This window comes from Bos grunniens, chromosome 10, assembly GCF_055505025.1.
Source record: "Bos grunniens cultivar Pamir isolate PY7600 chromosome 10, Bosgru_T2T1.0, whole genome shotgun sequence".
NCBI lineage: Eukaryota > Metazoa > Chordata > Mammalia > Artiodactyla > Bovidae > Bos > Bos grunniens.
Window position 1 is genome coordinate 2,783,014 of NC_141174.1, and position 13,127 is coordinate 2,796,140.

General features: G+C 45.5%; 1 long non-coding RNA gene across 1 annotated transcript; it reads left to right on the plus strand.

The window, feature by feature from the left end:
• The first annotated feature begins 248 nt into the window (after positions 1-248).
• Positions 249-9,008, plus strand: LOC147363869 (uncharacterized). The gene is made up of 2 exons (XR_015133869.1): positions 249-413; positions 8,664-9,008. It is a non-coding gene; the product is annotated as an uncharacterized LOC147363869 (long non-coding RNA).
• Positions 9,009-13,127: the final 4,119 nt, after the last annotated feature.

Genomic DNA, 13,127 nt, shown 5'->3' on the forward strand with positions numbered 1-13,127 from the left:
TCTTTCGGAAGTGCTGGACATCGTCCGTGCTTACTCAGTATAACGTATCTAAAGACGTGCTCAGAAGTATTTGAACTAACTGTTTCTAAACACAGCTCTCCTTTGCCTGGAAAGTTTAACGCATGCAATTTTGTCTTTCAGTTCCTCTTTCTGCTATTCAAAGGCTGCGTGGTTGGGAAAGTGGAAATACAGGGTGTAGAAGGGGTTAGAAGACCTGTTGTTAAGTCCCTTAATGTGTCTCTTGGCAGCTGTGTGACTGTAAATGGATCGGATTCTCTCTCGGAATTTTGTTTTTCTCATTTAGAGGATGGGGATATGAACTGCTGGGTCACTAGTCCCATAGGGCTGCTGAAAGGATCAGACGAGATCATGACCCACAGAACCCGTGGGAACGTCAGGACCCATTCTGATAGGTGAGACCTCATTGTTTGTGACCCACGTGTTTCCATCCCATCTCATTTCCCAAACTCGTCGAGAGCTACCGCTTCATCTCCTACTTTCGCTAGCTTGCCTATTCTTAACTGGTTGAAGGAAGATAGCATGTCCAGACGCTGTGACTCCCAGCTATGCTTTTTACTATCTAGCAACCTTGGACCATGATGTAACCTTTCTGAGGTTGTCACCAGGAAAATGGGAATCATAATAGTGTAGAGTTGCAAAGATGACAAGCAGCAGGCACTTAATATATAATAACAATAGTAACATAATTACTTATTATTTGGATGCCCTTTCTCTCCACCTCTATTCACAGGTATTTCATGAGGGTCTCAAAAGATGGCCTGAATCCTGCAATTTAAAGCCCTCTCTCAAGGGATCTGGGACACCTCCCATTGGCACTGTATTCAAATGGTATTAACAAGCAGACTCTTTCATAGATACAGGACTATTCAGGTTATCCGTTTCATCTTGAGGGCTTCCCCAGTGGCTCAGTGGTAAAGAATCTGCCTGTAATGCAAGAGACATGTGGGTTTGATCTCTGGGTCGGAAAGGTCCTCTGGAGGAGGGCATGGCAACCCACTCCAGTATTCTGGCCTGGAGAATCCCATGGACAGAGGAGCCTGGCGGGCTACAGTCCATGGGGTCACAAAGAATCGGACACGACTGGGCGAGTAACACACACATTTCTTCTTGAGGAATTTAGTGGTGAAAATACTCTTAGAAAACATGTAGCAAAATGGTTCTCAAAATTTAGGGGACATCAGAATCCCCACAGCCTAGCCACAGACACTGTTGAAACAAAGATTATAGTGGAGAAAATTGTACGCAGTATTAATATTTTTCTTTCCTCCAAATTCCTATTTCATGAAGTATAAAAATGTCACTTAACTCATAGACCCACTTTGGTGAAAAGACAGAAATCTTGTTAAGAAAACTATTTGTTGAAATGTGTAATTAATAAAGCACCATCTGTGACATTCAGTGTTCTTTGCACGAGCTGTGACTAGGCCATTTTTTCTGCTTTGGGGGACAGATGGGAAAGAGGAAAGGGTGAAACCAAGCAGAAGTGTGGCGTGAACTATCTGATCGGTTGCATATGTGGTGCAGCCGAGAAAGTTGTATCTATTATCTAGTGTCAATATATTCATTTTCACACTCTTCCTAGAAAACTTGATTTAAAATCTATATCCAAAATAAATAAATAAAATCTACATCCAACTCTGTGTTATCCAACTGATCCTAAACATTGTCTCCAAATCAATTCCTACAAAACACCTGCTTGCTTGGCAACCCTCAGGTGAAACTTACACTCCTTAACTTGCGATTCAGAGCTTTCTACATGCTGGTCCTTCCTGAGCCTCCAAACCCAGCTCTCATGACCAGCATGCTACTGCCCAGCTCCCATCCAGCCAAGTTCACGTTCTTATGGCCCCCAAGGCCCGGCCTGGGATGTTTTGCCACAGCCTCTCTCTCCTCTCTGGCTCTCAAAATCCTACTGACCCTTCATGCAGGGATTTTTTCCATTCGCTCTCAGTCCTTGTCTAGGATTGACATATATATACCACCATGTGCAAAATGAGATCAAACCAGTCAAAATTTAGGGGACGTCAGAATCCCCAGAGCTTCCCTGGTGGCTTAGATGGTAAAGCGTCTGCCTGCAATGTGGGATACCCAGGTTAGATCTCTGGGTTGGGAAGATCCTCTGGAGAAGGAAATGGCAACCCACTCCAGTACTCTTGCCTGGAAAATTCCATGGACAGAGGAGTCTGGTGGGCTACAGTCCATGGGTTACAAAGAGTTGGACACGACTGAGCAATTTCACAAGCCACAAGAATCCCCAAGGAGATCCAACCAGTCCATCCTAAAGGAAATCAACCCAGAATATCCATTGGAAAGACTTGCGGAAGGTGAAGTACCAATACTTTGGCCGCCTGATGTGAAGAGCTGACTCGTTGGAAAAGACCCTGACGCTGGGAAAGATTGAAGGCAAAAGGAGATGAGGGTGGCAGAGGATGAGATGGTTAGCATCACCAACTCAATGGACATGCATTTGAGAAAACTCCGGGAGATAGTGAAAGACAGGGAGGCCTGGCGTGCTGCAGTCCATAGGGTCTCAGAGGTTCAGACACGACGTAAGTGACTGAACAACAGCAGCAACAGTGTGTAAAATCGAAAGCTGGTGGGGAGCCGCTGTAGAGCACAGGGAGCTCAGCTAGTTGCTCTGTGATGACTTCGGTGGGTGGGATGGGGGTGGTGAGGTGGGAGGGAAATGCAGGAGGGAGGGCATATATATATCCATGTAGCTGATTCACTCTGCAAAGCAGAAATGGACACGACATTGTAAAGCAATTACACTCCAATAAAAAATAAATAACTGTAAAAAAAACACAACTCTGGATTTGCTAATGAGAGTCGTTAGTGACCTCAGCGAGAGCTGCTTAGTAGCGGTGGGAGTTGAAGCCAGACTGAAGCGGGTCAGGAAACACAGGGACGATGAGGAAGCAGGCAACAAGCATCATCTGCCCTGTGACGCTGTTCCGACAAAGGGAGGAAGGCAGTGCCATAAAGGGGCGGGCTTAAAGGCGCTGGTTTTGCTTGTTTTAAACGGGGAATGAGAGACGCGCTTCAGTAGAGAGAAAATGCTGGCGCCCGGCATTTGAGACTTGAGTTTCAAACACTGGAGGAGGGTCTGTCTTCTCTGATTTGAAGCAGGAGAGATTGTCCTTCCCAGTATCTGAGTGTGACTTTCTCTTCACTAGGATAGCATGGCTGCGTTCTGCAAGGGTTCCCGTCATCTGTGCTGTGTTCTGTGCTGAGTCACTTCAGTTGTGTCCATTTGAAGCAGGAGAGATTGTCCTTCCCAGTATCTGAGTGTGACTTTCTCTTCACTAGGATAGCATGGCTGCGTTCTGCAAGGGTTCCCGCCATCTGTGCTGTGTTCTGTGCTGAGTCACTTCAGTTGTGTCCATTTGAAGCAGGAGAGATTGTCCTTCCCAGTATCTGAGTGTGACTTTCTCTTCACTAGGATAGCATGGCTGCGTTCTGCAAGGGTTCCCGTCATCTGTGCTGTGTTCTGTGCTGAGTCACTTCAGTTGTGTCCATTTGAAGCAGGAAAGATTGTCCTTCCCAGTATCTGAGTGTGACTTTCTCTTCACTAGGATAGCATGGCTGCGTTCTGCAAGGGTTCCCGTCATCTGTGCTGTGTTCTGTGCTGAGTCACTTCAGTTGTGTCCATTTGAAGCAGGAAAGATTGTCCTTCCCAGTATCTGAGTGTGACTTTCTCTTCACTAGGATAGCATGGCTGCGTTCTGCAAGGGTTCCCGCCATCTGTGCTGTGTTCTGTGCTGAGTCACTTCAGTTGTGTCCATTTGAAGCAGGAGAGATTGTCCTTCCCAGTATCTGAGTGTGACTTTCTCTTCACTAGGATAGCATGGCTGCGTTCTGCAAGGGTTCCCGTCATCTGTGCTGTGTTCTGTGCTGAGTCACTTCAGTTGTGTCCATTTGAAGCAGGAGAGATCGTCCTTCCCAGTATCTGAGTGTGACTTTCTCTTCACTAGGATAGCATGGCTGCGTTCTGCAAGGGTTCCCGTCATCTGTGCTGTGTTCTGTGCTGAGTCACTTCAGTTGTGTCCATTTGAAGCAGGAAAGATCGTCCTTCCCAGTATCTGAGTGTGACTTTCTCTTCACTAGGATAGCATGGCTGCGTTCTGCAAGGGTTCCCGCCATCTGTGCTGTGTTCTGTGCTGAGTCACTTCAGTTGTGTCCATTTGAAGCAGGAGAGATTGTCCTTCCCAGTATCTGAGTGTGACTTTCTCTTCACTAGGATAGCATGGCTGCGTTCTGCAAGGGTTCCCGTCATCTGTGCTGTGTTCTGTGCTGAGTCACTTCAGTTGTGTCCATTTGAAGCAGGAGAGATTGTCCTTCCCAGTATCTGAGTGTGACTTTCTCTTCACTAGGATAGCATGGCTGCGTTCTGCAAGGGTTCCCGTCATCTGTGCTGTGTTCTGTGCTGAGTCACTTCAGTTGTGTCCATTTGAAGCAGGAAAGATTGTCCTTCCCAGTATCTGAGTGTGACTTTCTCTTCACTAGGATAGCATGGCTGCGTTCTGCAAGGGTTCCCGTCATCTGTGCTGTGTTCTGTGCTGAGTCACTTCAGTTGTGTCCATTTGAAGCAGGAAAGATTGTCCTTCCCAGTATCTGAGTGTGACTTTCTCTTCACTAGGATAGCATGGCTGCGTTCTGCAAGGGTTCCCGCCATCTGTGCTGTGTTCTGTGCTGAGTCACTTCAGTTGTGTCCATTTGAAGCAGGAGAGATTGTCCTTCCCAGTATCTGAGTGTGACTTTCTCTTCACTAGGATAGCATGGCTGCGTTCTGCAAGGGTTCCCGTCATCTGTGCTGTGTTCTGTGCTGAGTCACTTCAGTTGTGTCCATTTGAAGCAGGAGAGATCGTCCTTCCCAGTATCTGAGTGTGACTTTCTCTTCACTAGGATAGCATGGCTGCGTTCTGCAAGGGTTCCCGTCATCTGTGCTGTGTTCTGTGCTGAGTCACTTCAGTTGTGTCCATTTGAAGCAGGAAAGATCGTCCTTCCCAGTATCTGAGTGTGACTTTCTCTTCACTAGGATAGCATGGCTGCGTTCTGCAAGGGTTCCCGTCATCTGTGCTGTGTTCTGTGCTGAGTCACTTCAGTTGTGTCCATTTGAAGCAGGAAAGATTGTCCTTCCCAGTATCTGAGTGTGACTTTCTCTTCACTAGGATAGCATGGCTGCGTTCTGCAAGGGTTCCCGTCATCTGTGCTGTGTTCTGTGCTGAGTCACTTCAGTTGTGTCCATTTGAAGCAGGAGAGATCGTCCTTCCCAGTATCTGAGTGTGACTTTCTCTTCACTAGGATAGCATGGCTGCGTTCTGCAAGGGTTCCCGCCATCTGTGCTGTGTTCTGTGCTGAGTCACTTCAGTTGTGTCCATTTGAAGCAGGAGAGATTGTCCTTCCCAGTATCTGAGTGTGACTTTCTCTTCACTAGGATAGCATGGCTGCGTTCTGCAAGGGTTCCCGTCATCTGTGCTGTGTTCTGTGCTGAGTCACTTCAGTTGTGTCCATTTGAAGCAGGAGAGGTTGTCCTTCCCAGTATCTGAGTGTGACTTTCTCTTCACTAGGATAGCATGGCTGCGTTCTGCAAGGGTTCCCGTCATCTGTGCTGTGTTCTGTGCTGAGTCACTTCAGTTGTGTCCATTTGAAGCAGGAGAGGTTGTCCTTCCCAGTATCTGAGTGTGACTTTCTCTTCACTAGGATAGCATGGCTGCGTTCTGCAAGGGTTCCCGTCATCTGTGCTGTGTTCTGTGCTGAGTCACTTCAGTTGTGTCCATTTGAAGCAGGAGAGATCGTCCTTCCCAGTATCTGAGTGTGACTTTCTCTTCACTAGGATAGCATGGCTGCGTTCTGCAAGGGTTCCCGTCATCTGTGCTGTGTTCTGTGCTGAGTCACTTCAGTTGTGTCCATTTGAAGCAGGAGAGATCGTCCTTCCCAGTATCTGAGTGTGACTTTCTCTTCACTAGGATAGCATGGCTGCGTTCTGCAAGGGTTCCCGTCATCTGTGCTGTGTTCTGTGCTGAGTCACTTCAGTTGTGTCCATTTGAAGCAGGAAAGATTGTCCTTCCCAGTATCTGAGTGTGACTTTCTCTTCACTAGGATAGCATGGCTGCGTTCTGCAAGGGTTCCCGTCATCTGTGCTGTGTTCTGTGCTGAGTCACTTCAGTTGTGTCCATTTGAAGCAGGAGAGATCGTCCTTCCCAGTATCTGAGTGTGACTTTCTCTTCACTAGGATAGCATGGCTGCGTTCTGCAAGGGTTCCCGCCATCTGTGCTGTGTTCTGTGCTGAGTCACTTCAGTTGTGTCCATTTGAAGCAGGAGAGATTGTCCTTCCCAGTATCTGAGTGTGACTTTCTCTTCACTAGGATAGCATGGCTGCGTTCTGCAAGGGTTCCCGCCATCTGTGCTGTGTTCTGTGCTGAGTCACTTCAGTTGTGTCCATTTGAAGCAGGAGAGATTGTCCTTCCCAGTATCTGAGTGTGACTTTCTCTTCACTAGGATAGCATGGCTGCGTTCTGCAAGGGTTCCCGCCATCTGTGCTGTGTTCTGTGCTGAGTCACTTCAGTTGTGTCCATTTGAAGCAGGAGAGATTGTCCTTCCCAGTATCTGAGTGTGACTTTCTCTTCACTAGGATAGCATGGCTGCGTTCTGCAAGGGTTCCCGTCATCTGTGCTGTGTTCTGTGCTGAGTCACTTCAGTTGTGTCCATTTGAAGCAGGAGAGATTGTCCTTCCCAGTATCTGAGTGTGACTTTCTCTTCACTAGGATAGCATGGCTGCGTTCTGCAAGGGTTCCCGTCATCTGTGCTGTGTTCTGTGCTGAGTCACTTCAGTTGTGTCCATTTGAAGCAGGAGAGATTGTCCTTCCCAGTATCTGAGTGTGACTTTCTCTTCACTAGGATAGCATGGCTGCGTTCTGCAAGGGTTCCCGTCATCTGTGCTGTGTTCTGTGCTGAGTCACTTCAGTTGTGTCCATTTGAAGCAGGAAAGATTGTCCTTCCCAGTATCTGAGTGTGACTTTCTCTTCACTAGGATAGCATGGCTGCGTTCTGCAAGAGTTCCCGTCATCTGTGCTGTGTTCTGTGCTGAGTCACTTCAGTTGTGTCCAGCTGTTTATGACCCCGTGGACCGCAGTCCACCAAGCTCCTCTGTCCACGGGGTTCTCCAGGCAAGAACACTGGAGCGGGTTGCCATGCCTCCTCCAGGGGATCTGCTGACCCAGGAATGGAACCCGAGTCTCTTCTGTCTCCCGCCTGGGCGGCAGGTTCTTTATCACTAGTGCTGTTGACATGACACCAATCACCTCCTCCTTATCAGTCAGGATTCGGCTAAGGGAGAGGATCACGTTATAAGAAATACAGTCCTCTATTCACGTTTCATCACGCTGTAAGGAATAGAGTCCAGTTAAGTCACCAGGGAAGCCCAGGAACACTGGAGTGGGCAGCCTGTCCCTTTCCAGGGGATCTTCCCTACCCAGGACTTGAACCGAGGTCTCCTGCATTGCAGGCAGATTCTTTATCAACTGAGTCCTTAAGGATTACGATTTCACCTTTAATCCTTATTCTTTAATCTCAAGAGTTGGGCTTTAATATCAAGGATGTGAAATGGCAGCATCTGTCAAAAATGTTAAATTTTTAGTCAGCCAAAAATAGGACTAATGCCATCAACATGGAAGGATGTAAAACTGCAGTTATTTTCAAACTGATAAACTTTCCCCCTGATATCTGAGCCTAGGTAACTATTCTGGAACTCTGGAACATCTCCATGGACCATTTCAATCCGCCTGCTCCCTAGAATTTGAAACCATCCAGGAGTGGCATTTTCCCTAATTTCTGCATTCATTTTTTTCCAAGGTTGAGTCCTCTTGCATCAGTTCTAAAATCTTTGCTGTTTTTCTGAATGCTTAAAATCAATCCCAGTTGAAAGCTCTTAATAGAAATCCCTCATTTTAATAAAGAGTTGGTGGTACATTAAAAGTAATGAGCTATCTTTTTAATGGCTGAGTAATACTCCATTGTGTATATGTACCACAGCCATTAAAAAGAATACATTTGAATCAGTTCTAATGAGGTGGATGAAACTGGAGCCTATTATACAGAGTGAAGTAAGCCAGAAAGAAAAACACCAATACAGTATACTAACACATATATATGGAATTTAGAAAGATGGTAACAATAACCCTGTGTATGAGACGGCAAAAGAGACACTGACGTATAGATCAGTCTTATGGACTCTGTGGGAGAGGGAGAGGGTGGGGAGATTTGGGAGAATGGCATTAAAACATGTATAATATCATGTATGAAACGAGATGCCAGTCCAGGTTCGATGCACGGTACTGGATGCTTGGGGCTGGTGCACTGGGACGACCCAGAGGGAGGGTATGGGGAGGGAGGAGGGAGGAGGGTTCAGGATGGGGAACACAGGTATACCTGTGGCAGATTCATCTCGATATTTGGCAAAACTAATACAATATTGTAAAGTTTAAAAATAAAATAAAATTTTAAAAAAAGGAAAATTCCCAGGAGAAATCACCAGTGCAAATAGAAAAATGAATAAATAAATAAAAACATTGTCACTATTGCCAGAAAATAAAAATAAAATAAAAGTAATGAGCTATCTTTATTAATTTTCCTATGTCTAGGCCATAAGTTATATCCTGATGGGGCTCCGATCCTGGCGAACACGTCAGAAACGTAACAGAGCCGCAGAGCCACAGGGGCTGGTTCAGACGGGACCCACCGAGAAGGAAGGACTTGTAACTTCAGCCATCCTTCAGTGCAGGCGGTCTTCTTGCCATATCTCATTTTCATCAGCTGGAAGCTCAATCATGTTAATTTTGGCTGAACAATTTATACATGGATTGGACATGTTTTTCATCACGGTAGAGGACAGTTGTTAACCTTCCTTATATAGCAGTGTTGGCATGGAAGCCAGAAGTTATGCAGCCCTGAGGTAATTTTGTTACAAAGATGTATGTAACCCCTGATGCAGTGTTATGTCATCATTCTGCCCTTAGCCGTCCTGAGTCATTCTTTGCACTGGTGTTCACATTGAATTAACATAAATTCAAGACAAAAAAATATCTCCGTATCACTTCAGGAATACTGACGTGTTCATTTTTTGCTGTGTTAATTTGTTGTTCAGTCACCCAGTCGTGTCTCTTTGTGACCCCATGGACTGCAGCACGCCAGGCCTCCCCTCCCTCACCATCTCCCAAAGTTTGCCTAAGTTCATGTCCATTGAATCCAGCCATCTCATCCTCTGATGCCTTCTTCTTCTGCCCTCTGTTTTTTCCAGCATCAGGGACTTTTCCAACGAGTCAGCTGTTCGCATCCAAAAACCAAAATACTGGAGTTTCAGCTTCAGCATCCGTCCTTCCAATGAGTATTCAGGGTTGATCTCCCTTAAGATTGACTGGTTTTATCTCCTTGCTGCCCAAGGGGCTCTCAGGAGTCTTCTCCAGCACCACAAACCAAAGGCATCGATTCTCTGGTGCTCTGCCTTCTTTACAGTCCAGCTCTCACAACTGTATGTGACCACCGGGAAGACCATGCCTTGACTATGCAGACTTTTGTCACCAGAGCAATGTCTCTGCTTTTCAACACACTGTCTAGGTTTGTCCTATGACAAGCTATCTTTCCTGCCAAGAAGCAGTCATCTTCGATTTCAGGGCTGCAGTCAGCATCTGCAGTGATTTTGGAGCCGGAGAAGAGGGAATCTGTCACGACTTCCACATCTGTCCCCTCTGTTTGCCATGCGGCAGTGGTGCCGGATGCCGTGATCTTAGGTTTTTTAATACTTAGTTTTAAGCCCGCTCTTTCACTCTCCTCCTTCACACTTATCAGGAGACTCTTTAGTTCCTCTTCACTTTCTGTCATTAGAGTGGTATCATCCGCATATCTGAGGCTGTTGATGTTTCTCCCAGCAGTCTTGATTCCAGCCTGTCGCTCATCCAGCCTGGCATTTCTCATGACGTGCTCAGTGTATAGGTTAAACAAACGGGGTGACAGCAGATAGCCTGTCATGCTCCTTTCTCAATCTTGAACCAATCAGTTGTTCTATACAGGGTTCTAACTGTTGCTTCTTGACCTGCATATGGGTTTCTCAAGAGACATGTAGATGGTCTGGTATTCCCAGCTCTTTAACAGCTTTCCACAGTTTATTATGATCCACACACTCAAAGGCTTTGACGTAGTCGATGAAACAGAAATAGATGTTTTTCTAGAATTCCCTAGCTTTCTCTATGATCCAGTGAATGTTGGCGATTCGATCTCTGGTTCCTCTTCCTTTTCTAACTCCAGCTTGGACATCTGGAAGATCTTGGTTCACATAATGCTAAAGTCTAGCATGCAAGATTTTAAGCATGACCTTACTAGCATGGGAGATGAGTGCAATTGTCCGATGGTTAGCACATTCTTTAGTACTACTGTTCTTGGGAACTGGGATGAGGATTGACCTTTTCCAGTCCTGAGGCCACTACTGGGTCTTCCAAATTTGCTCACATATTGAATGCAACACCTTGATGGCATCATCTTTTAAGATTTTGAATAGTTCTACTGGAATTCCACCACATCCACCAGCTTTAACAGCAGTGCTTCCTAGGGCCCAGTAGACTTCGCCCTCCAGAATGTCTGGCTCTGGGTGGCTGACCGCACCTTCATAGTCATCAGTTCATCTGGACGTTTTCATACAGTTCTTCCGTGTATTCTTTCCATCTCTTCTTGATCTCTTCAGTGTCTACTAGGTCTCTACCTTTTATGTCCTTTATTGTGCCCATCTTTGGGCAAAATGTTGCCTTGGTGTCTCCAATTTTCCTGAAGACATCTCTAGTCTTTCCCCTTCTGTTGTCTTCTTCTAGTTTTACACACTGGTCATTGAAGAAGACCTTCTTGTATCTCCCTGCTGTCCTTTGGAAATCTGCATTTAGTTGGATATATCTTTCCGTTTCTCCCTTGCTTTTTTTTTTTTTTTTTTTGGTTCTCTTCTTTCTTTAGCTGTTTGTAAGGTCTCCTCTTATAACCATATTACCTTCTTGCTTTTCTTTTTTCTCTGGGATGGTTGTGTTTGCTGCCTCCTGTACAATATTACAGTCCCCCCTCCATAGATCTTCAGGCACACTGTTTACAAGGTCTAATTCCTTGAATCTATTCATTACCTTCACTGCATATTCATAGGAGATTAAAGTCGTATCTGGCTGGCCTAGTGGTTTTTCCCTGTTTCTTTAGTTTAAGCCTGAATTTTGCTATGAGAGGCTGATGATCCGAGCCATAGTCAGTTCCAGATCTTGTTTTTGCTGACTGTAAACAGCTTCTCCATCTTTGGCTACAAAGAATGTAGTCAAATTGATTTCGGTATTGGCCATTTGGTGATGTCTTTGTGTAAAGTCTTTTCTTATGCTATTAAGAAAGGGCATTTTCTATGACCAAAGCATTCTCTTGGAAGATTCAGTTAGCCTTTGCTCCGCTTCATTTTATACTCCAAGGCCAAACTTGCTTGTTACTCCAGGTATCTCTTGACTTCCTACTTTTGCATTCCAGTCCCCAGTGATGAATAGAACATCTATTTTTGGTGTTAGTTCCAGGAGGTCTTCTAGGTCTTCACAGAACTGATCAACTCCAGTTTCTTCGGCATCGGTAGTAGGGACATAGACTTGGGTTGCTGTGATGCTGAATGACCTGCCTTGGAAATGAACCAGGATCATTCTGTCATCTTTGAGGTTGCACCCAACTACCGCATTTTGGACTCTTCTGCTGATTATGAGGGCTACTCCATTTCTTCTATAGGATTCTTGCCCACAGTAGTAGGTATAATGGTCATCTGAATTAAATTCGCCCATTCCTGTCCATTTTAGTTCACTGCTTCCTAAGATGTCAATGTTTATTCTCACCATCTCCTGCTTGATAACGTCCAATTTATGTTGATTCATGGACCTAACATTCCAGGTTCCTATGCAATACTGTTCATCACAGTGGTTAATATCCCCTTATTCAATTTTACTAGTGCATATACCATTCATTTTAAATGATAGCTTTATTTACAGAAGAGACACTAAGAGATTTGACACAGTAGTTAAAAACACATACTCAGAGGCCACACGCAAGTCTGCGGTCTGCCTTATGCCCATTTCTTTACCAATACTGTGCACCTGGCTCCCGGGTATGTGCTCTTAACCACTAGAGTAAATGTGCATTTGAATCCCAGCTCTGCCACTTGCTGAGCCTGACAACGTGGGCAAGCTATTTGATTGCTCTGCACTTCATTTTTCTCACAAGAAAAATGGGAATAACAGCGTTTCACAGGACTGCAACAGGGATGAAATGTCACTCCTCACCCAGGGTCTGAGCAGTGCTCAGTACACACAACATCCTTGGTAAATGCTAGCCTCTGTTACCAGTGCTTATTTTAAATTAACTAAGAAAACAATTCCCAATATAAAATTTGAACCTAAATACTGAATAGTGTTAGGAAGTTTGACAGTACTTGAGCAATTTCTCGCAAGCCCAACAAGTGGTAGCCTCTCATGGAGAACCAGGGGAGGTTCCAGCCTGAAGGGCGGGGCCTGGCCTCCTCCCCGCGAGGAGATGCATTGACACGTTCTCTGAAGTTACTTCCAGCCTCTACCAATCTTATTCTCTGCATCCACACCTTTTGTGTTCCATCAGCTCAGCAGTACAATTTATATGCATGGAACAGAAACAAAATACCCGTGAAACGGTTTTCTAAAGTTAAAACGCTGAGAAGCACCGTGGACAGATTCCAAAGCAGGCCCGTGAACGCACTTCCTTGTGAGAAGCCGTCAGTGAGCGGTCCAGGAAACACTGGAGCAGACCTTCCTAGGATGTTACCACTCACGGTACCGGATGCCCCCTAACCTTCTTGGGGCTGACCACGAGGGACTTGTGGCTTATGACTCCACTCCTAATCCTGATATTCTTAGGCTGACAACGTGATATCCCATAAATAGCTTCTCAGGAAAAAGCAAAATTGATGGTACATCATTTAAAATAAAATTAGGATAATGACTTGATTTCTAAGACTTCATTTCTGGAAAACTTGTTTCATCTGAGATGATTGAAACAAAGACTCATGAAAAGCAACAGAAGGA